The 27,190-nt window shown below is 38.4% G+C and overlaps 1 pseudogene; it reads left to right on the plus strand.

Annotated features, from left to right (window-relative positions):
• The window catches only part of LOC108636857, an 84,419-nt pseudogene extending 80,323 nt beyond the window's left edge, over window positions 1–4,096 (plus strand).

Genomic DNA, 27,190 nt, shown 5'->3' on the forward strand with positions numbered 1-27,190 from the left:
TACCAGGGAAGCCCTTAGAGTCAAATAAAAATGCTAGAAATAAAAACAATGGTAACAAAAAATAATCTCCTCAAAAGACGTGTCAGTAGACTCAATACTGCTGAGGGGAAAAATTTTCCTAACTTGAAGTTAAGTTAATAGAAATTACCAAAATTGAAGCAGAGCAGGGGCAAGAGAATAGCAACAAAAAGAAAAGATCATCTTAAAGCTACAGGAGACTATCTAAAAAAATTTGTTGTTGTTGTTTTAGCCTCTCAGTCATGACTGACTCTGAGTCCCCAGACTATAGCTCGCCAGGTTCCTCTGTCCATGGGATTTCCCAGGCAAGAAAACTGGAGTGGGTTTCCATCTCCTCCTCCAGGGGATCTTCCTGACCCAGGGATCAAACCTGCATCTCTTGTGTCTCCTGCATGGCAGGCTGATTCTTTACCACTGGTGCCACCTGTGAAAATACATGTACCCAAATGTTCACACCAGCAGTGTTTAAGTGTCGATTAACAGATGGATGGACAAAGAAGTTGTGGTATAAAAGGTGCAATGGAATATTGCTGGCCAATTAAAAAAAAATGAGATTCTGCCCCTTGAAACAACATGGATGGACCTAGAAGGCATCATGCTTAGTGAAATAAGTTAGACAGAGAAAGACAAATACTATATGTTATCACTAATATTTGGAATGTAAGAAACCAAACAAAGGAATATAACAAAACAGAAACAGACGTATATAGAGAGAACAAATTGCAGTTAACAGTGGGGAGAAGAAACAGTGGGAACAAAATAGGGGTAGGGGATTAACAGGTACAAACTACTATGTATAAAATAAATAAGCTACAAGGAAACAGTGTACAGCACAGGAAATCAAGGCAATAATTTTTAGTAAGTTTAGATGGAATATAATTGCATAAAAATATTGAAATACTATGTTGTACACTTGATACATAATATGTTGTGAATCAACTAATGGCTCAGTCAGTAAAGAATCTGCCTGTAATCCAGATGATCTGAGTTTGATCCCTGGGTTGGGAAGATCACTGGAGAAGGAAATGGCAATCCACACCAGTATGCTTGCCTGGAAAATCCCAGGGACAGAGGAGCCTAATGGGCTATAGTCCATGGGGTCACAAGTGTTGGACACAACTTATTGACTAAACCACCACCGCACTAGATACATAATATACGGTAAATCAACTATACTTCAATTTCTAAAACTGTGGTATATCCATATAGTGAAATCCATATAGTCACTAAGTTGTGTCTGACTCTTGCGATCCCATGGACTGTAGCCTGCCAGGCTTTTCTGTCCATGGGATTCTCCAGGAAACAATACTGGAGTGGGTAGCCATTTCCTTCTCCAGAGGATCTTCCCAACCAAGGAATCAAACCCACGTCTCCTGCACTGCAGGCAGATTCTTTACCAGCTGAGCTATGAGGGAAGACCTTATAGTGGAAGACTACCCTGCAATAAAAAAGATCTACTGAGCTATGCAATAACATGACTGAATCTCAAAGGCTTTAGACTAAGTGAAAGAAACTAGTCTCAAAACATTATATGCTGTATGCTTCCATTCATATGACATTCTCAAAAACTAAAAGTTACAGTGACCGTGAACAGATCAGTGGTTTTCCAGACATCTGAAGTGGAAGGAAGATGTGACTACGAGGGGATAGCCCAAAAACATTTTTTGGAGTGATGGATCTGTTCTGTATCATGAAAATATTGGTGGTTACAGGAATCAATACATGTGCTAGAATTCATAAAACTGTGTACTAAGACTATATTCATAAAATGGTTACATAATTAAAAATAAAAGGGAAAATAAACCAAAGAGATATGAGGATGGCAGACCTTTACTTATCTTCATTGTGTTTGCTTTGTTTTGTTTTAATTCAGGAGTTTTATTTTTTTTTTCTATTAACATCTTTTTATTTTTATTATTATTTTTTTGACTTATTATGATTTTATTTTATTTTTTTTTTTTTTTAGTTTTTTATTTTTTTAATTTTAAAATCTTTAATTCTTACATGCGTTCCCAAACATGAGCCCCCCTCCCACCTCCCTCCCCATAACATCTCTCTGGGTCATCCCCATGCACCAGCCCCAAGCATGCTGTATCCTGCGTCAGACATAGACTGGCGATTTAATTCTTACATGATAGTATACGTGTTAGAATGCCATTCTCCCAAATCATCCCACCCTCTCCCTCTCCCTCTGAGTCCAAAAGTCCGTTATACACATCTGTGTCTTTTTTCCTAGACCTATATATAGAAAACTATAAAACACTGATGAAAGAAATCAAAGAGGACACTAATAGATGGAGAAATATACCATGTTCATGGATCGGAAGAATCAATATAGTGAAAATGAGTATACTACCCAAAGCAATTTACAAATTCAATGCAATCCCTATCAAGCTACCAGCCATATTTTTCACAGAACTAGAACAAATAATTTCAAGATTTGTATGGAAATACAAGAAACCTCGAATAGCCAAAGCAATCTTGAGAAAGAAGAATGGAACTGGAGGAATCAACTTGCCTGACTTCAGGCTCTACTACAAAGCCACAGTCATCAAGACAGTATGGTACTGGCACAAAGACAGACATATAGATCAATGGAACAAAATAGAAAGCCCAGAGATAAATCCACACACATATGGACACCTTATCTTTGACAAAGGAGGCAAGAATATACAATGGAGTAAAGACAATCTCTTTAACAAGCGGTGCTGGGAAAACTGGTCAACCACCTGTAAAAGAATGAAACTAGATCACTTTCTAACACCCCACACAAAAATAAACTCAAAATGGATTAAAGATCTAAATGTAAGATCAGAAACTATAAAACTCCTATAGGAGAACATAGGCAAAACACTCTCAGACATAAATCACAGCAGGAGTTTTAAAAACTTCCTTTAAAAATATTAGCCTTGCTCTTCCGCTGCCATTTTAAATCCAGCTCCATACAACGCTCCGCCGCCGCTGCTGCCCCGACTCGGTCTGTGCGCCAGCACCCTCCGGCCGACCACTCCGCCGCTATGGAAGACATGAACGAGTACAGCAACATAGAGGAATTCGCAGAGGGATCCAAGATCAACGTGAGCAAGAACCAGCAGGATGATGGTAAAATGTTTATTGGAGGCTTGAGCTGGGATACAAGCAAGAAAGATCTAACTGAATATTTGTCTCGATTTGGGGAAGTTGTGGACTGCACAATTGAAACAGATCCTGTTACTGGAAGATCACGAGGATTTGGATTTGTGCTTTTCAAGGATGCTGCTAGTGTTGATAAGGTTTTGGAACTGAAAGAACACAAACTGGATGGCAAATTGATAGACCCTAAAAGGGCCAAAGCTTTCAAAGGGAAGGAACCCCCCAAAAAGGTTTTCGTGGGTGGATTGAGCCCAGATACTTTGGAGGAACAAATTAAAGAATATTTTGGAGCCTTTGGAGAGATTGAAAATATTGAACTTCCAATGGATACAAAAAACAAATGAAAGAAGAGGATTTTGCTTTATTATATATACAGACGAGGAGCCAGTAAAGAAATTGTTAGAAAGCAGATACCATCAAATTGGTTCTGGGAAGTGTGAAATCAAAGTTGCACAACCTAAAGAGGTATATAGACAGCAACAGCAACAACAAAAGGGAGGAAGAGGTACTGCAGCTGGTGGGCGAGGTGGTAATAGGGGTCGAGGCTGAGGTCAGGGCCAAAACTGGAACCAAGGATTTAATAACTATTATGATCAAGGATATGGAAATTACAATAGTGCCTATGGTGGTGATCAAAACTATAGTGGCTATGGCGGCTATGATTATACTGGGTATAACTATGGGAACTATGGATATGGACAGGGATATGCAGACTACAGTGGCCAACAGAGCTCTTACAGCAAGGCATCCCGAGGGGGTGGCAATCACCAAAACAATTACCAGCCGTATTAAAGGGGACACTGCAGAAAACAGGAAGAGATTGCTAAAGTAACCATCTTGCAGGAGGACATTGAAGATAGGTCTTCTGTTGATCTAAGATGATTATTTTGTAAAAGACTTTCTAGTGTACAAGACACAATTTGTGTCCAACTGTATATAGCCGCCAATTAGTAAGAATGAAACTAGATCACTTTCTAACACCGCACACAAAAATAAACTCCAAATGGATTAAAGATCTAAATGTAAGACCAGAAACTATAAAACTCCTAGAGGAGAATATGGGCAAAACACTCTCCGACATAAATCAAAGCAGGATCCTCTATGATCCATCTCCCAGAATACTGGAAATAAAAGCAAAAATAAACAAATGGGATCTAATTAAAATTAAAAGCGTCTGCACAACAAAGAAAAATATAAGCAAAGTGAAAAGACAGCCTTCTGAATGGGAGAAAATAATAGCAAATGAAGCAACTGACAAACAACTAATCTCAAAAATATACAAGCAACTTATGCAGCTCAATTCCAGAAAAATAAACGACCCAATCAAAAAATGGGCCAAAGAACTAAATAGACATTTCTCCAAAAAAGACATACGGATGGCTAACAAACACATGAAAAGCAACATCACTCATTATTAGAGAAATGCAAATCAAAACCACAATGAGGTACCACTTCACACCAGTCAGAATGGCTGTGATCCAAAAATCTGCAAGCAATAAATGCTGGAGAGGGTGTGGAGAAAAGGGAACCCTCCTACACTGTTGGCGGGAATGCAAACTAGTACAGCCACTTTGGAGAACAGTGTGGAGATTCCTTAAAAAATTGCAAATAGAACTGCCTTATGACCCAGCAATCCCACTGCTGGGCATACACACCGAGGAAACCAGAATTGAAAGAGACACATGTACCCCAATGTTCATCACAGCACTGTTTATAATAGCCAGGACATGGAAACAACCTAGATGTCCATCAGCAGATGAATGGATAAGAAAGCTGTGGTACATATACACAATGGAGTAATACTCAGCTGTTAAAAAGAACACATTTGAATCAGTTCTGATGAGATGGATGAAAATGGAGCCGATTATACAGAGTGAAGTAAGCCAGAAAGAAAAACACCAATACCGTATACTAACACATATATATGGAATTTAGAAAGATAGCAATGATGACCCTGTATGCAAGACAGTAAAAGAGACACAGATGTGTATAACAGATTTTTGGACTCAGAGGGAGAGGGAGAGGGTGGGATGATTCGGGAGAATGGCATTGTAACATGTATACTATCATGTAAGAATCGAATCGCCAGTCTATGTCCGATGCAGGATACAGCATGCTTGGGGCTGGTGCACGGTGATGACCCAGAGAGATGTTATGGGGAGGGAGGTGGAAGGGGGGTTCATGTTTGGGAACGCATGTACACCCATGGTGGATTCATGTCAATGTATGGCAAAACCAATACAGTATTGTAAATTAAAATAAAGTAAAATAAAATAAAATAAATAAAAAATATTAGCCTTGAGTTGAGGAGAGGGTGAGATGTATGGAGAGAATACCATGAAAACTTACATCATCATATGTAAAATAGATAGCCAATGGGAATTTGCTATAAGTCTCAGGGAACTCAAATAGAGGCTCTGTATCAACCTAGAGGGGTGGGAGGAGGAGGGAGATGGAGGGAGGTTCAAGAGGGAGGGGACATATGTATACCTATGGCTGATTCATGTTAAGGTTTGACAGAAAACAACAAAATTCTGTGATGCAATTATCCTTCAAATAAATAAGTAAGTGCAAATAAATAAATAAGTTAAAAAAATATTAGCCTTAGAGCAATGGTCATTAACATGTGGCCTCTAGACCAGCACCATCAACATTACCTGGACTTAAATTCTCAGGCCCCATGCCAGACCTGCTGAATAAGAAACTCTTAGAGACCCAAAACAGAAATAGGTTTAGTAAGTTTTCCAGGTGATTCTGATGCACATTAAAGTTTAAGAACCACTGTCTATAGAGAGATTTCTCTCAAGCTTGATACTACTAACATTTTGGTCTAGATGATTCTTTCTTTTAGGGGGACAAGGAGGATTGTCTTGTCTGGCTTGTACCCACTAGAGAGCAGTAGCAACCCCCCACCACCCATCATGATAATCAAAGATGTCTCCAGATATTGCTAAATGGCTCTGAGGGAGAAACATTGCCATGGTCAAGAATCATTGCCCTAGAGTAAAACCCTGTTTACAAAAGTTACCATTTTTCCTTCTAAGTTTTAATGCACATCCATTTTTTTCATTGGTTTCCCATTTCCACATATCTTCTCTTCTGGGCACAAAAGTTCATAAGTCATTAATTGTTTTATATCACAGTAAATTTAAGTTTCATAAGCTAGAAATAAGCTCTGTTAGAAGTGGATGTGAATTAAACAAAAGCTATAATTCAGAGTTAATCTCCTGGTTATTTGTAGTAAGTGCTCTGTCAGTAAAAATTTAGTTAGGTCCATAATGGACAGGACTGACTTTAAAAAGCCTATAAGTACAAATTCTGAGGTTTTGCTTTCCTAAACTTTCAGGGGAAAGGCATAGTATATAAATACTCACTATCTCAAAATATTGCTGATTACTCCCTCTTTGCAGAATAAAATTACCTACCCAGATAAATTCAAGTATATATTACAAAGCCAATTCTACTTAAAAGTTCAATTCCAACCTTCTGGGGACAAACTTGCAATCATCTCTTAATCCTGCCCTCTCATTCAGCCCACATTCTGCCATTTTATTGACACATGGATTGTGAGACACTTTGTGAGTTCAATTCAGTTCAGTCGCTCAGTCATGTCCAAATCTTTGCAACCCCGTGGACTGCAGCACGCCAGGCTTCCCTGTCCATCACCAACTCCCAAAGGTTGTTCAAACTCATGTCCATCAAGTCAGTGATGCCATCCAACCATCTCGTCCTCTGTCATCCCCTTCTCCTCCTGCCCTCAATCTTTTCCAGCATCAGGGTCTTTTCCAGTGAGTCAGTTCTTTGCATCAGATGGCCAAAGTATTGCACCTTCAGTTTCAGCATCAGTCCTTCCAGTGAATATTCTGGACTGATTTCCTTTAGGATTGACTGGTTTGATCTCCTTGCAGTCCAAGGGACTCTCAAGAGTCTTCTCCAACACCACAGTTCAAAAGCATCAATCCTTCAGTGCTCAGCTTTCCTTATGGTCCAACTCTCACATCTGTATATGACTACAGGAAAAACCATAGCTTTGACTAGATGGACTTTGTCAGCAAGGTAATGTCTCAGCTTTTTAATATGCTGTGTAGGTTGGTCACAGCTTTTCTTTTCCAAGGAGCAAGCGTCTTTTAATTTCATGGCTGCAGTCACCATCTGCAGTGATTTTGGAGTCCAAGAAAATAAAATCTCTCACTGTTTCCATCGTTTTCCCATCTATTGGCCATGAAGTAATAGGACCACATGCTATGATTTCAGTTTTTTGAACGTTGAATTTTAAGCCACCTTTTTCACTCTCCTCTTTCACTTTCATCAAGAGGCTCTTTAGTTCCTCTTCGCTCCCTGCCATAAGAGTGGTGTCATCTGCATATCTGAGTTTACTGATATTTCTCCTGGAAATCTTGATTCCTGCTTGTGCTTCATCCAGCCTGGCATTTTGCATGAGGTATTCTGAAAATAAGTTAAATAAGCAGGGTGACAGTATATAGCTTTGATATACTCCTTTCCCAATTTGGAACCAATCCACTGTTCCATGTTCAGTTCTAACTGTTGCTTCTTGACCTGCGTATAGATTTCTCAGAAGGCAGGTAAGGTGGTCTGGTGTTCCCAATTCTTGAAGAATTTTCACAGTTTGTTGTGATCCACACAGTCAAATGGTTTAGTGTAGTCAATGAAGCAGAAGTAGATGTTTTTCTGGGATTCACTTGCTTTTTCTTTGATCCAACAGATGTTGCCAATTTGATCTCTGGTTCCTCTGCCTTTTCTAAATCCAGCTTGAACACCTGGAAGTTCTCGGTTCACTTACTACTGAAGCCTAGCTTGGAGAATTTTGAGCATCACTTTGCTTGCATGTGAAAATGAAAGTGAAAGTTGACTCTTTGCAACCCCATGAACTATGCAGTTCATGGCATTCTCCAGACCAGAATACTGGAGTGGGTAGCCTTTCCCTTCTCCAGGGGATCTTCCCAACCCAGGGGTCAAACCCAGGTCTACCACACTGCAGGCGGATTCTTTATCAGCTGAGCCACAAGGGAAGCCCAAGAATACCAGTGTGGGTAGCCTATCCCTTCTCCAGGGGATCTTCCTGACACAGGAATCGAATCAGGGTCTCCTGCATTGCAGGCAGATTCTTTACCAACTGAGCCATCAGGGAGATGACTGCAACTGTGCAGTCATTTGAACATTCTTTGGCATTGCCTTTCTTTGGGATTGGAATGAAAACTGACCTTTTCCAGGAAGAAGAGAAGTGAGCAAAACATATAAAGAGTAGAAAACAATGAAGTAGGAGGAAAACTTGGAAATTTTGGTGCAGAGGAAGCAAAGAAAAAGTATTTTAGCAAAGTATGTCAAGTGCTGCTGGGGCTTTAAATGAAATAGAGAATTCTTTAAATGAAAATAGAGAATTCTTTATTCAATATGACAAAGTATTGTTTGGTGATTTGAGACTGTAATAATAGTTTCGAGAGACTGACAGGAATGAAAGAACAATTGTGCAATTCTAACAAAATGTGCTATGAAAAAGATCAGTGATAAAGGGAAGTAGTTGAGAAGAATAAGCATTCAAGGGTTTTTTTGTTTGTTTGTTTGGTCTTGTGGGCTTATGCTTCTGACAAAAGATAAGAGTTCATAATTTAAAATAAAGAAATCTTTGCAGGAAAATTTTTTGAACGGCAAGAGATCTACAGCCTAAGTGGAAATGATGGTAGAATTCTTTCCCTGTTTTCTTACTCAAAATGACAACTTGATAAGCACTTGACAACTGATCATACCTTCTTCATGAGAAACACCCCTCTCTTAGCTTCCATGCCTCTACCTTTCTTGATTTGCATTTTCCCTCTCAGCTATGCCTTTTCAGTATCCTTCTTGCCCAACCTCCAAGAACTGGATTTCAACCTGAACTCATTAAACTTCACCTACATTCATTGGTGTTCTCATTGTCTGCTCTCTTTGAGTTCCATGCCCTTAAATACATCCTATATGCTTCCAGCTCTCAAATATACCTCCTTAGCTCTGAATTTTCCCCTAAATTTCGGACTCTTGTAGGCGACTGCCCACTCTACTTAGATGTCTAATGTCTAATAGGTCTCTCTAACTTACATAGTCTGACTCCTTTTTTTGTTGTTGTTGTTTTTTACACTATCCAACTTTTGAGTCCCTCATGCCTCCTACTCCCAATAAATGTATTCCTTCCCATCACAGGAAAGAGCATCACTATTCACCCAGGCCAAGAACCTAAGAGCTGCCCTTGACCTCTTTATCTCCTATATCCAATCAATCAGTTCAACATCTCCTATATAGTATATGTTCAAGCCATCAGTGCCTGTCCACTGCCAGGATCTCATCTAAATCACCACCATCTCTTGCCTGAGCCTCCATAATAATCTCCTATCTGGTTTCCCAGCCTCCTTTCTTCCCCTGCCCATCTTGAGAATTATTCTCCACAGAGTATTCACTTAAAACATAAAGCATATCAGATCACTCCCCCCCTGAAAATATTCTTAGCTTCCCACTGCTCTTAGAATAAAATTCAAACTTCACATCTTGGCCCACAAGGTAGTGTACCTTGATGCCTCTCTTCTCCTCCAAAATTACCTGATTCCTCTTCTCCCTTTTTCTCTCATTTTACTTCAGCTATATTGGTCTGCTTTATGCTCTTCAAATATTCAAATTACTTTTTCCTTTGAGTCTTTGAAAATGCTGTTCCCTCTTCCTCTGGTTTTTGCAGAGCACACTTTTTCTCATTTTCCCAGATTCAATTCAAATGTATCTCCTCAGAAAGCCCTTTCCTTTCTAAACACCCTCTCATACGCCCTTTCTTTATAAATTGACTCAGTTCATTTTCTGTATAATACAAGCCATAATCTGTGATTATTTTTTTAATTCATTACTTTACCTATTTTTTTCCCCCATTTACCTCTCTTGGACCCTTTCTTTCAACAGCATCCAGATCAATGCCTGGGACAATCTGATATTCAGAAATCATTTTTTGAAAATTAATGAATACACAAATGAAAAAACTTGTATAATAAATTGCTTTTGGCAAATTCATGACTGATCATTTCCTTCTAATTGCTCAAACTGATTATTTAATTACCTATTTTATCATGCTAATAATCCATATCAAGCTCAGCAATCTGTAGATCCCAGAGTCTACTGTTTATCTTTTAGAAAATCAGGATATTTATTCATGATTTGCTTTCTATTCATTTCCTTATATAGCCCACAAAATGAAGACCAACTGAAATTCATAATTGCTGTGGGATTTTATCTTCAAATCCTTTCAGCTCATATATTTCATCTGGGTCTGAACATACTTCGTCTGAGCCTGGAGACCTAGATTTACCGAAAGAAAATGAATGTTCCCCATCTCCTCACCTGCCTGAGACTTCAATTTCTCCTGAACATTATATGTTCTGCCCTTTCCAATTTTAAGATTTCTCCCCTTGATGTAAAATAAAAGTTCAATTGAAACTGCATCGTTCTATTTCTAATTCATCAGTGAGCATTACATAGTCTTCAGCAGAACCATTGTCTTCTCTCCTTCTTCAAACCCAAATCAGAATTTTAATATTTTTCTAACATTTGTGTGAAATTTATTTTACTCAAGCTTTAGCTACCTTAAAAAAAAAACTTTTTCACCTTTCCTTATCATAAGCCTTTCCATATATATATGTATATATATTCCATTATAAATATGTGTACCTCTCCATTATATATGTCTCATCCATTAAATATGTATGTTTTACATTTATATATTTTCATTCTAAATTATGTGTGTGTGTATGTGTATATATAAATAGATATAGATATATCTCATAGGTAAGTGGATAGATTGGTCTATCTTTTAGATTTATATAAAAAATTACTATCTGGTGTTCTTAAAATGACCTCTCTTTTCCCCTCTCTTTAGATTTATTTGTTCTTAAAGTAAGAACAAATTTTTAGAACCCTGTTTCCCTTATAAGCAACAGCTTACTCCGAACCCCAGATCAAAGGATTATACTTGTATTTCCTAAGAATTTACTTTTGTAATTTTCCCTAAACTTCCAGAAATTTTTCATTAATCTAACATTCCTTGACTTTTTCTATAGCATAATCTCCACCTTAAAAAATCAATATCTTGTAGCTGACAACCCTATCCCAAGCAAAGATGGTATCTTCAGAAACAAGAATGTATTAAAATGAGACTACATTGCTTGGCAGTCAAGATAACAGACACCTTGTATTGTTAGGGAGGACTTCCTACTACAGTGTAAAAAGAGAAAACAGGACAGAACAAGAAAACCTCATCTTGATTCTGTTTTGCCAGAAGGCTGGCAAATTCATGCCAGGGTCTAGTGTTTATGACATATAAACATAAACACAACTGCTAAAGTCTCCTCTCAAGAGAGTAAATGTGACACTGACTTCCCACATCCAAAGAAAAGAAATTCTCCTACTATCTTCCCTCCTCTCTGGAGGAATACAATCCAAACACGGTATAAATCTCCTGGCACATGAGTGGCCCCCACTCTCTCTTAATAAAAGGGCACATTTCACTTTTCTCCAAGCAAATTTCATGTTCTTGTATTCCCTGTTGTCCCAGACACCTTTTCTGGGTGTCTTGCATCCCTAGGAAAACTCCTGTATCAAAGGTGAAGGTGAAGTCGCTCAGTTGTGTCTGACTCTTTGCGACCCCATGGACTGTAGACTACCAGGCTCCTCCGTCCATGGGATTCTCCAGGCAAGAATACTGGAGTGGGTTGCCAGGCAAGTGTTATTACCTCCTGGTGAAGAATTCCTTGAGCATATTAATCTTGACTCAAAGGAGAACTTTATCCTTAATCTCCATATGTGTTCCACCAGACAATCACTTTAGAGTTCCATTTTAGAATTTGTAATCCCATGATATTTGCTATCATTTGACATCTGACATGTTTTTGTCCTCAAAGTTTTTCATTACTTCAATTTATAAATTTTCCAATCTATTATCTACTGCACTAATTCATTAGCAGTAGAAACTCGTCTTTCTGCCACTTTGTTCCTCATAGTAATGGAACATATGTCCAGCCTTCCACATCGGGCTATTGTTCCTCTATTCTTTTTAATCAAGCCCAAGTGAAATTTGAGTATTTCAATATAATCCTTAGGTTGTTGTTCTCTTTCTACCACAAGAAGTAATAACAATAATGCTCTTTACGTGTGTTGTTTTTTTTGGTTTGCTTCCCCATCCTCAAATTTGCTTTCTTAACTCTAGATTCTGTCTTTTAAAGTCCTCCACAGTGAGAGATAAGAAATCAAAGTCCGAGATCTGCCACAAATATCTGTTGTTTAAACAAATTCCACCTTCTTTCAAATCCTGGACAGGGTTAAGAGTTAGTCCACACAAGGAAATCTTCCATCAGTCCAGTTTGTAATCTGAGCTTTATTTGTCTGTAATTAGTCCCATTTGATTCATTTTTACTCTGTTTCATAATTAATGCACATTCTCATGGAGGTAATATCTCAAGCTCATAAATTTTGGCCATATTTCCCCAAGGGATCTACCACGTATGTGTTTCCCCTACCTACGATAACTGTGGTCACCCTGAAATTCATCTAACAATGTCCACAATGATCAGTAGTGAAATTTCCAGTTTAAATAGCTCAAGTCTGTACAAATATTCTATAATCACTAGTGCAGCTTGTCCAGTCATCCAAAAAGCTCTCAATATTGACTCCCTGTCTACAACTTTCAGAAGGCATTCTTTAATGTTTCATAGTCCTGGATAAACTCTAGATCAGTTTGTTGAATTTTCTCTCTGAGATCTCACTCCTTATTGTTTTAGTTCTCAGTCACTAGGAATAGTTAAATTAATCCTCTCTTTAGACAGAGTTAAGAATGTATGTGTTTTCTTTACCCTTTCACATGTATGTACCCTGACATCTAATGTCTTCAACTCTCTCCCCAAAATAATTTCTCTCTTTCTCCAGCTAAAGGCAATCTCACCCTTCCTGTGCCTTCCACTGCCCCACTGTTCTTCTTATCACTGCCATACCTAGAACTATTTTGTGGCTGAGTCTATTCTTCCCAAGTTTCTAAGCAAATCTGAGTGCTGGAGGCAATGTGCTCCATACATATTTCAAGTGTCCTTTTTAGGTCTCAGTTTGTAATTCCATAGAATTTTTTTCTTCTATCTCAACCTAAGAAAATGACCTAGACACTATATAATAAACGCTAATATTCTTCTTTTTATGTTCTTTGATTTATCACCCTCAGGTATTAATGAAATGCCCAATGATTAAGTCCACAGGAGCAACCCTGGTAACAAATAACTCCTTTTGAAAGAAAAAGTAGAAACAAACATGTCAATTTTCTTATTTTTATGGAAATATTTGATATTGCTATTTTAATTTTGTCTTAAGATATAATCAAACAAAACATGAAAAGCAATTTATTTTTTAAGGTGGGAACTTTTTTAATAACTTCTCCATTCATCTGGCAAATCTTTATTTGCATGCCCCCTAAGGTGTACCAAGCACAGCATTAAATATTTGAAATATATACATGTGCAAGTCACTGGCCCACCCCTTGAAACACAGAGAAATAAACAGGTAGTGGCAATTTACAGTGATGAATGTTATGTTGGGTGAAGATACCTTAGAAGCACTGAAGAAGGACATTTTGCTTAGATGGAACTGATATTTTTGGAAGAAAAGTGAGCACTGATTGGGAAAGTATTCTTAGAGAAGCTGGAATTTTTAAGAGCTATTAGGATAGATGAAGTAGCAACAGGATAACAGTCCAATAAAATGTTCCATGGAGATAGAAGAACACATGCAAAATAGAATAATAGAGACAAAGGAAACAATAGCAAAAAGCAATGAAACTAAAAGTTGGTTCTTTGAGAAGATAAACAAAATTGACAAAGCTTTAGCCAGACTCATCAAGAAGAAAATAGAGGACTCAAATCAATAAAATAAGAGATAAAAATGAGAAGTCACAACTGACACCACAGAGATACAAAGGATCTTAAGAGACTATTACAAGCAACTGTATGTAAATAAAATGGACAACATAGAAGAAATGGACAATTTCTCAGAGAGGTACAACCTTCTAAGACCAAACCAGGAAGAAATAGAAAATATTAACAGACAAATCATAAGTACTTAAACTGAAGCTGTGATTTTAAAACTTCCAACAAACAAAAGCCACGGGCCAGACGGCTTCACGGGCAAATTCTATCAAAGAAGAGTTAACACCTATCCTGCTCAAACTATACCAAAAAATTGTAGAGGAAGGAACACTCCCAAGCTCATTCTATGAGGTCACTATCACCCAGAAAACAAAACCAGACAAAGCTATCAGATACACAAAAAAGAAAACTACAGGCCAGTATCACTGATGAACATAGACATAAAAATCCTAACAAAATCATAGCAAACTGAATCCAACAACCCATTAAAAGAATCATACACCATGATCAAGTGGGATTTACCCCAGGAATTGCAGGGATTCTTCAACATACATAAATCAATCAATGTGATACACTATATTAATAAAATAAAGAATAAAAACCATATGGTCACCTCAATCCCTGGAGAAGGAAATGGCAACATACTTCAGTATCCTTGCCTGGATAAATGCAGAAAAATCTTCTGACAAAATTCAATACCTATTTATGAAAAAAACTCTCCACACAGTGAGCATAGAGGGAACATACCCGAACATAATAAAGGCCATATACGACAAACCCATAGCAAGCATCATTCTCAACAGTGAAACTGAAAACATTTCCTTTAAGATCAGGAACAAGACAAGGATGTCCACTCTCACCACTTTTATTCATCATAGTTTTGGAAGTCCTAGCTATGGCAATCAGAGAAGAGAAATAAATAAGAGAAATACAAACTGGAAAAGAAGAAGTAAAACTATCACTGTTGGCAGATGACATAATACTATATATAGAAAATTCCAAAAAGCCTCCCAGAAAACTACTAAGCTCACCAATGAATTTAACAAAGTTGCAGCATACAAAATTAATACCAGAAATCTCCTGCATTATTATACACTAATACAAAAGATCAGAAAAAGAAAATATGGAAACAATCCCATTTACCATAGCATCAAAGAGAACAAAATACCTCAGAATGAACCCACCAAGGAGGCAAAAGACCTGTACTCTGAAAACTATAAGATACAGATGAAAGAAGTCAAAGGCGATACAGATAGATATATCTATCATGTTCTTGGATTGGGAGCATCAGTATTGTCAAAATGACTATACTACCCAAAACAATCTATAGATTCAATGCAATCAATCCCTATCAAATTATCAATAACACTTTTCACAGAATTAGAATAAAAAATTTTACAATTTATATGGCAACACAAAAGACACTGAAGAGCCAAAGCAATTTAGAGAAAAGAAAACAGAGCTTGAGGAACCAAGCTCCCTGACTTCAGACTATACTACAAAGCTACAGTAACCAAGACAGTACGATGCTGGCACAAAAACAGAAATATAAATCAATGGAACCATCACCTAATCTATGACAAAGGAGGCAAGAATATACAATGGAGAAAAGACAGCATTAAATAAGTGGCTCTGGGGAAACTAGACAGCTACATGTAAAAGAATGAAATTAGAGCATTCTCTAACACCACATAAAAAATAAATTGAAAATAAATTAAAGACCAAAATGCAAGACTGGACACTATAAAACTCTAACAGGAAAACATAAGCAAAACACTCTGACATAAATCACAGCAATATCTTTTTTGATCCACCTCTCAGAGGAATAAAAATAAAAACAAAATAAACAAATGGGACTGAATTAAACTTTAAAGCTTTTGCACAGCAAAGGAAACCATAAATAAAACAAAAAGACAGCCCATAGAATGGGAGAAAATATTCATAAACAAAGCAACTGACAAAGAATTCATCTCCAAAACATGCAAACAGCTCATACAGCTCAATATCAAAATAAACAATACCAACCTAGAGGGGTGGGATGGGGACGGAGGTTCAAAAGGGAGGGGATATATGTATACCTATGGCTGATTCATGTTGAGCTTTGACAAAAAACAGCAAAATTCTATAAAGCTACTATTCTTCAATAAAAAATAAATTAACTTAAAAATAAACAAATAAACAACTCAATCAAAAATGGGCAGAAAATCTAAATAGACATTTCTCTAAAGAAGACATACAGATGGCCAACAGGCACATGAAAAGATGCTCATCATCAATTATTAGAGAAATGCAAATCAAAACTACAATGAGATATCACCCCACACTGGTCAGAATGGCCATCATCAAAAAATCTACCAACAATAAATGCTGGAAAGAGTGTGGAGAAAAGGGAACTCTCCTTTACTTAGGGAATGTAAATCAATAAGCAACTATATAGAACAGTATGGAGACTCCTTAAAAAACTAAAAATAGAGCCATCTATTTTATGATCCAGCCATCCCACTCCTGGGCATGTATTCAAAGAAAAATATAATTCAAAAAGATCCATGCGCCACAATGTTCCCTGAAGCACTATTTGCAATGTCAGGATATAGAAGCAACCTAAATGGACACCAGCAGAGGAACAGATAAAGGAGACATGGCACAAACATACAACGGAAAATTACTCCGCCCTTAAAAACATATCGATAATGCCGCTTTCAGCAACATGGATAGACGCAGAGATTTCCATACTGAGTGAGGAAAGTCAGACAGAGAGAGACAAATATCACATGATACCATTTATATATGGAAATGACCTCTTTTAAAAGGGTACAGATGAACCTATTTACAAAACTGAAATGGAGTCATAAGTGTGGAAAACACATTTATGGTTGCCAAGGAAGAAAGGAGAGAGAGAAACTGGGAGACTGGGATTGACACGTATACACCGCTGCTGCTGCTGCTGAGTCGCTTCAGTCCTGTCCGACTCTGTGCAACCCCATAGATGGCTGCCCACCAGGCTCCCCCGTCCCTGGGATTCTCCAGGCAAGAACACTGGACTGGGTTGCCATTTCCTTCTCCAATGCATGAAAGTGAAAAGTGAAAGTGAAGTCGCTCAGTCCTGTCCGACTCTTAGCGACCCCATGGACTGCAGCCTACCAGGCTTCTCTGTCCATGGGATTTTCCAGGCAAGGGTACTGGAGTGGGGTGCCATCTTCTCCACATACATATACTACTACATGAAAAAGATGTAAGCCTACTATATAGCACAGGGTACTCAATCCTCTGTTATGACCTATATGAGAATAGAATCTAGGAAAGAGTGGGTATGTGTATAACTGATTCACTTTGCTGTACAGCAGAAACTAATACAACACTGTAAATCAACTATACACTAATAAAAGTTAATTTCAAAAAATCCTAAAAGAAAGAGCAGGAAGAAGCGATTTCCAAGAAATAAGTAAAGCATGCAATCAAAAATGTAATAAAATCAACACAACACTTCTTACCAATGTATCAATAAACACTGAGGATTTTAGGAATGTTTTGAGTATTCAGAGATGACAAAAACTAGACATTTCTACAAATAGTAATGTCCTGAAGCAAGGAAAGGACCAATCCCAACTGAGAGGGAACTGGAGATAGAATGAAACATGCGAAGGAGTATTTTGGTACTTGGACAAAGCCATTTTAGAGAGAATTCAAACTGGAAGAGCAACCGCTCTCTTGGCATAATAAACAAAAGGATGCTTATTGTTCACTCAGATGCACAGTAAATGGATATTAGTATGCTATTTTTGGTATTCATGGTCTTTATATTTAATGTATGCTTAATTAATCACTCAGTAAATATACTATCACTCATTTGTATACAGGGCTGGGGACTGGACTTTCTCATTTCACCATAAGGCTTCATAAAAATCTCTCAGAGATAATCATAAATATACACAAAAAGACATATATCAAACAGATTATTACTCATAAGTACAGTCACAGTCCTGGCATCATGGTCAGCAATTATTTCATGTATTTACTATGTGCTGGCACACTGGAAAGAACTTGGGCAATATACATCAAGAACCTTAAAATGTTTATAAACTTTGACCTAGTTTTTTTTTCAGACAATATATCTTCAAAACAAATAAAATACAACAAAAGCTTAATGTTCATATTATAGAATGATTAGGAAATCATGGTGTCCTCATAAACTGGGATGTATTGAGTAACATGTTAGATGGTACTGATCAAATCTATCAATACTAGAGGAGGGATTGCTAGAAACAAGTATCATTAGAAACAAGTAAGTTCTCAGTAAATTCAGGATAGAATATACTGATAAATGCAAATTTGTGAAAATCAGATGAAAGAGGAAGAGAAATGCTGCAAAATTTTTACATTTTATTAACAGTACCGCAGTGAAGTCCCACAAACCTCTGCAGGAGCAGATAACCTGGCAGGGCTAAAGTGTCTGCAAAAATCGAATAGAATATGCATCTCTTTCTGTTATCCTAAGATTGGGTCCTCCTTATACTAAAACCATTTTGAAAAGGTCCATATGTAAATGAAGTTATTACTAACTAGGAGTGAAGCAGTATTTTCTAGTTATCTCTACTTTAGGGAGAGTTCTGGGAGGAACTTCCTGAACTAGTGAAGTGAAAGGTTCTAAATGACACAGCGAATGAATTGGGGTTTATGTATCAAGGATTTTGCTGTAGCTGAGTGCTCCAGAACAACTCAGGCATGGCAGATCCATTGTTACTAAAGTTGACTTGGTAATAACCCATATAAATAAACAAATAAGAGTTTTGTGCATTCATCAAATGCATTCTATCTGTCTGCATCAATATTAGAAGGAACCTTCAGCTGGAAAAAGGCAAAGCTCATTCTCATGGCAGCCTGGGTAAATTGGCTTAGGAGTGGATCGACTGCGGCTGCCTGCTGTTTAGATTGCTCACCCAATTGCTTGCTAAAACCCAGAAGGGTCGACTCCACTCAAAATCAACACCACCATTTTCTAGCCATTCTATAATATGAATATTAAGTGGGCATTAGGCACTAAACCAGGAGCCAACAGAATATTATACAAGCATTAAACATGTTCATGAAGAATTTGTATTAAAACTGGAAAATTATTATATAAAAAGCAGGATAAATTTATATATTCAATATAACCTCAAAATGCACAAATTAGGACCAGAAAAAAAGTATTACCAAGAGTTCTCTCTGGTGGTGGCAATATAAAGGATATTTATTTTCTTAATTCATATCAGAAAATTTTTTCTATGAAGAGCACACATTCTTTTATAAATAAAGGGTGAAGAGAGTGGATAAGAGGTAAGCAGTTCATTTTAACAAGGTCCATTTCTTTCTGAGTATGCTTCCTACTATTAAAGATCAAATTAATTAAGGTCCACAACAGAGAAAATAATTTAAAAATTTGTGAATTGTGTTTCAGCTTACACTTCAAACTCCAAATGCCTAATCAATGCTATTAAAATTAGGTTTTTATGAAAAGTAAGCAAAAAATTAATTTGAAATTTATATTATTCTTTTCCTTGATACAAATATTTCCTGAGTCATAGGAAACTGAGATGGTATAAGCTTTTCTTCTTCCTCTATCTTTTCTCAGTGTGAACCTTCATTTTAAATGGAATACATGACATATTAGTAATCTAAGCTTTCATTCATAAAGTGGAAAGATGCTGCCACCTACCCTTTCCTATGTCCCACTGCTATCCAGCAAATAAAAACACTGAGGAGCTGAGAATGACCACCACTGACCCAAGCACCTAGAATATGTATTTGTGCTCCAGATTCTACACTTTCTCTGACAACTTGGAATGACAAACTACTGAGATTTATATGTTCCTGAAACGTAAGTTGCTGTAGTTCTGCTATTTCTTTCATAAACCAAAAGATGCTTAATAAATAGACCTAATTCACTTTATCTATGAGTAACCAAGTCATCAGATGTAGGACTCTTATCTGTGTAGGAGCACAGGGCATACCATGCCAACCTGTCTCTTTCCACATCCCTAAATTGGAGAGTGAAGCTATTTATCCATTATCACTTTGCCCTGAGGGTTGCTCACTGACTGCTTTCTTTGCAATGTCCTAAAAATCACCTAGTTACAACAGGATTCTGAGATCATTCAGCTTTCCCCGTGGCTCAGATGATAAAGAATCCACCTGCAATTCAGGAGACCTGGGTTCAATCCAGGGTTGGGAAGATCCCCTGGAGAAGGGAATGGCAACCCACTCCAGTATTATTACCTGGAGAATCCCCAAGGACAGAGAAGCCTGGTGGGCTCACAGTTCACTGGATCACAAAGAGTCTGCCACAACTGAAGTGACTAAGCACAGCACTGAGATCATTAACGTATATCACTCCTAACTCCTAAACTCCCTCTAACAAGTTGTGACATACAGATCATGAAAAATCTCTCTGTGCAGGGGGACTGACGAGAAGCAACTTTGGTCAACCACTGCTTCTAACCTGGATCAAAGCTAAGGTTAACTGGTAAAGTCAAAAACCCTAAAAACATAAGTGATTAATTATTAAATCTCTAATTTTGTATCACATCTCCAGAAAGGTCTGAGTGTGGAAAAAAAAATTATAGGATCAAAAACATTGATTTGAAGACCTGAAATAAGACAATTTCTGAGACAAAACAAATCCTAAGAAGCAGAAACTGAAGAGACATCAGTTTTGACCAAACCTCTATAGCAACGTAGAATTTTAAATGAGATCTGTACTATTAAAACGGCTAAAAAAGAGAACACTCTTACATAATTAGTTTTGTGCAATGATGTCTCTACTATTTGTTTCTCTGAAAATTTTACTTCTGACATTTCTCTACAGTTACCTCCATATTCAGTTATCTAATCTAGTGCCAAATTTTCCCTTGCTAGTTTATGCCACTCCCAGGAGATGAAATGGAGAACTTGGAAAATTTTACACCAATCTTCTACTGCAGATTTCAGCAGCAGTTGAGTAAGACCCAGGAAGAAGGAATAAAATATCACTCTTAGCCTATAAGATACTGAGGGAATATCACATTGTATCAGGACTGCCCTATCTTCATATCCCTGGAACCTGAAAACCATCCTAGGCAGTTAACCTTAAAATGTTCTTCTGTATTTCCTTAACATCTTCCTAATTCTTTTCGAACTTCCTTTTATTCATTGCAAAGAAACCTCCCGTAAGCTTTCCTTATTGGAATGCAACATTGATTTAGGGAAAATAAAAGCATCAACTAATTTATAGCAAAGATTTTAGGCTTGACTTTTCCCCCAAGAAGCTTTATTAGCCTGTAAAACATAACCAAAAGCCTTAAAAAGAATCTAAAACCACCTAATCATAAAAGATTTTGTATTGGCACATTCTGGGAGTCTTGTTTATCCCACAAATAGAGCCATTCATTATGTGCTTTTGTTTCCCAGCATCTCATTAACTCATCTTACACAGCATATCTAAAATAGTCTCTTCTGCTTTTTCTTTACAATTGAGAATTATCTTTGAAAATGGTTTTCAAATACATCAGGGCTCCACCACATTTCAAGATCAAACAGAAATATTGAAAATGTAAACACAGTCCCAGGGAGTGCCAGAAGAATATTTTCTCTCCTTCATTCATCAATACACTGCGCTACACAAGATAAAATATACAGCATGCTCCCTGCCTTCAAGAAGTTTATACTACCACCTACCCGAGGAGAAAGGGCACACACAAAGCAAGAGTAAGCAATACAAATAGCATCTACTAAAGCCCAAAGGTTGACAATGACAGTGTATAATGTATATTATAGTGTCTTTGTTCTTATTCAGTCCTACGTCATGTCCGACTCTTTGCGACCCCATAAACAGCAGCACGCTGGGCTTCCCTGTCCACTATCTTCCAGAGTTTGCTCAAACTCATGTCCATTGAATCAGTCATGCAATCCAAATGTCTCATCTTCTGTTGACCCCTTTGCCTCCTGCCCTCAATCTTTCCCACCTTCAGGGTCTTTTCCAATGAGTCAGCTCTTCAAAGCAGGTGGCCAAAGTTATTATCGTGTATAATACTATATATTATAGTGTACAATACAAAGTTATTATAGTGTATAACATATAGTATATACTGTATATTATAGTGTACAATATTGGTGTTTGGAGATTAGGAAAAATTAAGTATTGAGGTCCAAAAAGCAGGTTTCCAGAAAATAGATGTGCCTCAAGATAGCTAATATGTAGACAGAGTAACTCAAAACATAGAGACCAATGTGTTTTTGTGGAACCCTGAGAGTTTTTTTGATGCGTTTGAACTGTGGTGTTGGAGAAGATTCTTGAGGGTCCCTTGGGCTGCAAGGAGATCCAACCAGTCCATTCTGAAGGAGATCAACCCTGGGATTTCTTTGGAAGGAATGATGCTAAAGCTGAAGCTCCAGTACTTTGGCCACCTCATGCGAAGAGTTGACTCATTGGACAAGACTCTGATGCTGGGAGGGATTGAGGGCAGGAGGAGAAGGGGACGACCGAGGATGAGATGGCTGGATGGCATCACGGACTCGATGGACGTGAGTCTGAGTGAACTCCGGGAGATGATGATGGACAGGGAGGCCTGGCATGCTGCGATTCGTGGGGTCGCAAAGAGTCGGACACAACTGAGCGACTGAACTGAACTGAACTGAACTGAGAGGGTTTTGTTCAGAACCAAGGGTACTTGGGAAAGTCCTGGAATACCTTGAAACAGATAAATGCAAAAATGGAAAGCACAGTATACCCATTCTATTACTGTATAACAAATTATCCTAAAATTTAATGGCTTAAAACAACCATTTTGTTATTCTCATGAATTTGGTATGTCAAAAATTTAGAAAGAATAAATTAGGAATGTTTATGTCAATATGTGCTCCATATTGACACTGGCCTCACCTGGGAAGACTTGAAGTCTACAAACTATGGCCATAAAAAGGCTCATTCACTCTCATTCTTCTAGGCTAGGATGACTTAAAGATGAGGACTGCTGCCAAGACACCTGCATGTGGCCTCTCCATATGACCTTGCTTCCTCACAATATGGCAGCCCCGGAGTAGTCAGAGTTCTTACATGGCAGCAGCTCAGGGTTCCAAACAGTGGTGTCACAGGAAAGAAGCTACATCATCTATTGGTCCAGTTCTGGAAATCACAGTGTGATTCCCATCATACTCTTTGTCAAAGCAGTCACAAGCCTATATAGATTTAAAGAATAATATCATAGAACCCACCTCTTAAAAGGTAAAGTGTTAAAGAATTTTGAGGTCATGTTTCAATATCAACAAAAACAGGTTTCCTGAGTATCTTTTCTGACAGCATCTAAAGTACTTTACAATTTCACAAATTCCCATTGATATACATGAAAGGAAAAAGAGTAGAAATTGTGTGTCCAAGGCTGGGATTACCATATGTCTCAGTTCTCCCAGGAACAGTCCCCGTTTACACACATCCCAAAGTAATGATTAATTGCCCCCCTTTCACTCATAAAAGTGCCCAGTTTAATAAGTTACACGATAATCTTATTTGATGTTCAGTTCAGTTCAGTCGCTCAGTCATGTCCGACTCGGCAACCCCATGAATCACAGCACGCCAGGCCTCCCTGTCCATCACCAACTCCCGGAGTTCACTCAGATTCACATCCATCGAGTCCGTGATGCCATCCAGCCATCTCATCCTCTGTCATCCCCTTCTCCTCCTGCCCCCAATCTCTCCCAGCATCAGAGTCTTGTCCAATGAGTCAACTCTTTGCATGAGGTGGCCAAAGTACTAGAGCTTCAGCTTTAGCATCATTCCTTCCAAAGAAATCCCAGGGTTGATCTCCTTCAGAATGGACTTGTTGGATCTCCTTGCAGTCCAAAGGACTCTCAAGAGTCTTCTCCAAGACCACAGTTCAAAAGCATCAATTCTTTGGCACAAGTTTCTATAATTCAAAGGCCATGACTATACGTACAAAGCAAAATTCACATCCTTGTTTCTCAAAAAAAAAAAACTCTTTAAAATATCCAGGTTATTTACATGAATATTCCAAATGCACTTGCTTTTTGAACAACATGCAAGTTACTTTACCAGTATGTGAGGATACCAACCAGAAGCTGATAAGAATGAGGTCATACCAGGACCACGTAATTCTAAGGCTCTCTGCTAATCCAGGTCCCACAACAGAGAACAAGACAGGGTATACACCCAGTCTTGTTTGTTCATGTAAGCAATCAGTACCTTCTATGCTAATACTTGTAAAATTCTAAATTTTGCAGAGTAGCAGCCTTTCCATGCTTCTATAAAGCTGTAAGTGACAAAAATACTAAAAAGATCCATATGACCAAACTGCACATTATTGATTTCAAAGGAAAATCTTTCTTACTTTACTTTAGAAAATGGGCAAGTCAAAGAACAGTTGAATACTTTTTTAGGTACTCTTTTAAAACACTGAAACTTGTTTATGGTAATTTTAAGCAAGGGGGTTTATTTTCCTAAGTAGAAGACTTTTTTTCTCTTGGACACTATTGAACAAGACAGGCTACCTGCTGACATTAAATTGCAGGTATTTACAATTTCAGTTAGCACTTTCCCATGAATGTAAGGCCATTTTGTTATGGCTTCTAACAGAGTTTGCTATTAGTGAAATCACCATCTTTAACATAAAAACCAACAAAGAAGAAATGTGAAAGAACTTGGTTTACATTAAACTAAGAAAAATGTATTAACTATGGACGTTTAATGTCAGGCCATAAAATTCTTGGCCTTGCCAGCAATGGGGTCTTCTCCCCTGTCTGTGCCTACTCTGGTGTAACAGGAGTTTCCACCAAAATGTCCATTTAGAGATCTTCCACTAAGAGGTTGTCATTACTCCTCTAGATTCAATTAACCAGTTTCAGTTCTTCTTGAAAGTTGGGGAGGACTACATGGACCTAACCCGCCTTAATCTAATCTTACTATGCTTATGTGAAGGATCTCATTTTCAATCACTCAGTCACATCCAACTCTTTGCAACCCCACAGACTGTAGCCCACCAAACCCCTCTGTCCATGGAATTCTCCAGACAAGAATACTGCAGTGGGTTGCTATTTCCTACTCCAGGGGATCTTCCCAACCCAGGGATCAAACCACATCTCCTGTGTCTCCTACATTGGCAGGCAAATTCTTTACCAAAAAAACAAAACAAACCCACAATACTGCTAGCACATCTCAATCCATAACAATCTCTAGACAAAGCTATTAAGAGTTCAATGCTAGTAAAACAGTTATTCCAAACTCATCCCTGGTTTAAGTTCCAGAATTTAGTATACTCCAGAGTACAACTCTCACTTCATCTACAAACCTCTTCTGGTTAAGGCTCTGTGTTGCAGGTCTCCAAATCCACCCCCAGATTCAGTGATTTGTTAGAACTCGCAGGACTTACAGGTAAAATTTATTACAGTGAAAGGACACAGAGCAAAATCAGTAAAGGCAAATGGTACATGGGATGAAATCTGAAGGAAAAATCAGACGTAGTTCCCAGGAGTCTCCCTGCATAGTCAGATGGGATCAATTCCTCCAGCACCAAACTGTGTGATATGTGTGAAATGTTGTCTACCAGAGAATCTCATTAGAAACTCAGACCCCAGTGTTTTTACTGAGAGCTGCTGAACATATACCAAAACTCCAGATTCTCAGAATGAAAGTAGGTGTTAAACACAAGCCATATTGCTTAAATAAACATTTTAGGCACAGTAAACCATAAGTTAGAAAATGGTGAAAACATTCTCCAAATCTGAGAATCCAGATGCCAGACAAGGGCTAACTTTGCAAGCAGACTTCCCTGATAGCTCAGTTGGTAAAGAATCTGCCTGCAATTCAGGAGACCCCAGTTCAATTCCTGGATCAGAAAGATCCCCTGGAGAAGGGATAGGCTACCCACTCCAGTATTCTTGGGTTCCCCTTGTGGCTCAGCTGGTAAAGAATCCACCTGCAATGTGGGAGACCTGGGTTTGAAATCTGGGTTGGGATGATCCCCTGGAGAAGGGAAAGGCTGCTGCTGCTGCTGCTGCTGCTGCTGCGGCTAAGTCGCTTCAGTCATGTCCAACTCTGTGCGACCCCATAGACGGCAGCCCACCAGGCTCCCCTGTCCCTGGAATTCTCCAGGCAAGAACACTGGAGTGGGTTGCCATTTCCTTCTCCAATGCGTGAGAGTGAAAAGTGAAAGTGAAGTCTCTCAGTCGTGTCCGACTCTTCGCGACCCCATGGACTGTAGCCTACCAGGCTCCTCTGTCCATGGGATTTTTCAGGCAAGAGTACTGGAGTGGGGTGCCATTGCCTTCTCCCACTCAAGTATTCTGATCTGGAGAATTCCATGAACTGTATAGTCCATAGGGTCTCAAAGAGTTGGAAGCAACTTAGCAGCAGCAGCAGCAAGCAATTTTCACTTTCTGAAGACAGCGGTCCCAGGCCAATTGTGTTAACTTTTCTATACAGGTTCCCTGGCCACTGAAATCTAGGACCCCTTTCTTGATACCAGGCTCCCTGAAAGACTAAAGCCTCCCAAATTTTTGCAAACTGCCTGCAGCCTTTTCTTAAGGCCTTCAGGTGGATTTTTCAGGTTTTGTTTTGCCCCAGCTGCCTGATTATTTGCACAACAGTCAAAACCAGGACAGTCTTTTGCTCCTTCTGATGCCAGTGTTCAAAGTACAATGATAGTAGAGAGCCAGCCAAAAGACTCCACCCACATTTGTGACAGTCATATTTATTACTCCTAGCTCTTCCCCTAGGAGAAGGCAATGGCAACTCACTCCAGTACTCTTGCCTGGAAAATCCCATGGACGGAAGAGCCTGGTAGGCTACAGTCCATAGGGTTGCGAAGAGTCAGACACGACTGAGCGACTTCATTTTCACTTTTCACTCTCATGCATTGGAAAAGGAAATGGCAACCCACTCCAGTGTTCTTGCGAGAATCCCAGGGACAGCAGAGCCTGATGGGCTGCTGTCTATGGGGGTCGCACAGAGTCAGACATGACTGAAGCGACTTAGCAGCAGAAGCAGCTCTTCCCTAGAGCTGTCCCTCTCACCACTGCCGTCTCTCATTTCTAGCAGTGCTTTCCCTATCAAAATATATGGCAAACCAGACAGGAGGATTTTA

Source organism: Capra hircus, chromosome 10 (genome assembly GCF_001704415.2).
Source record: "Capra hircus breed San Clemente chromosome 10, ASM170441v1, whole genome shotgun sequence".
Taxonomy (NCBI): Eukaryota; Metazoa; Chordata; class Mammalia; order Artiodactyla; family Bovidae; genus Capra; species Capra hircus.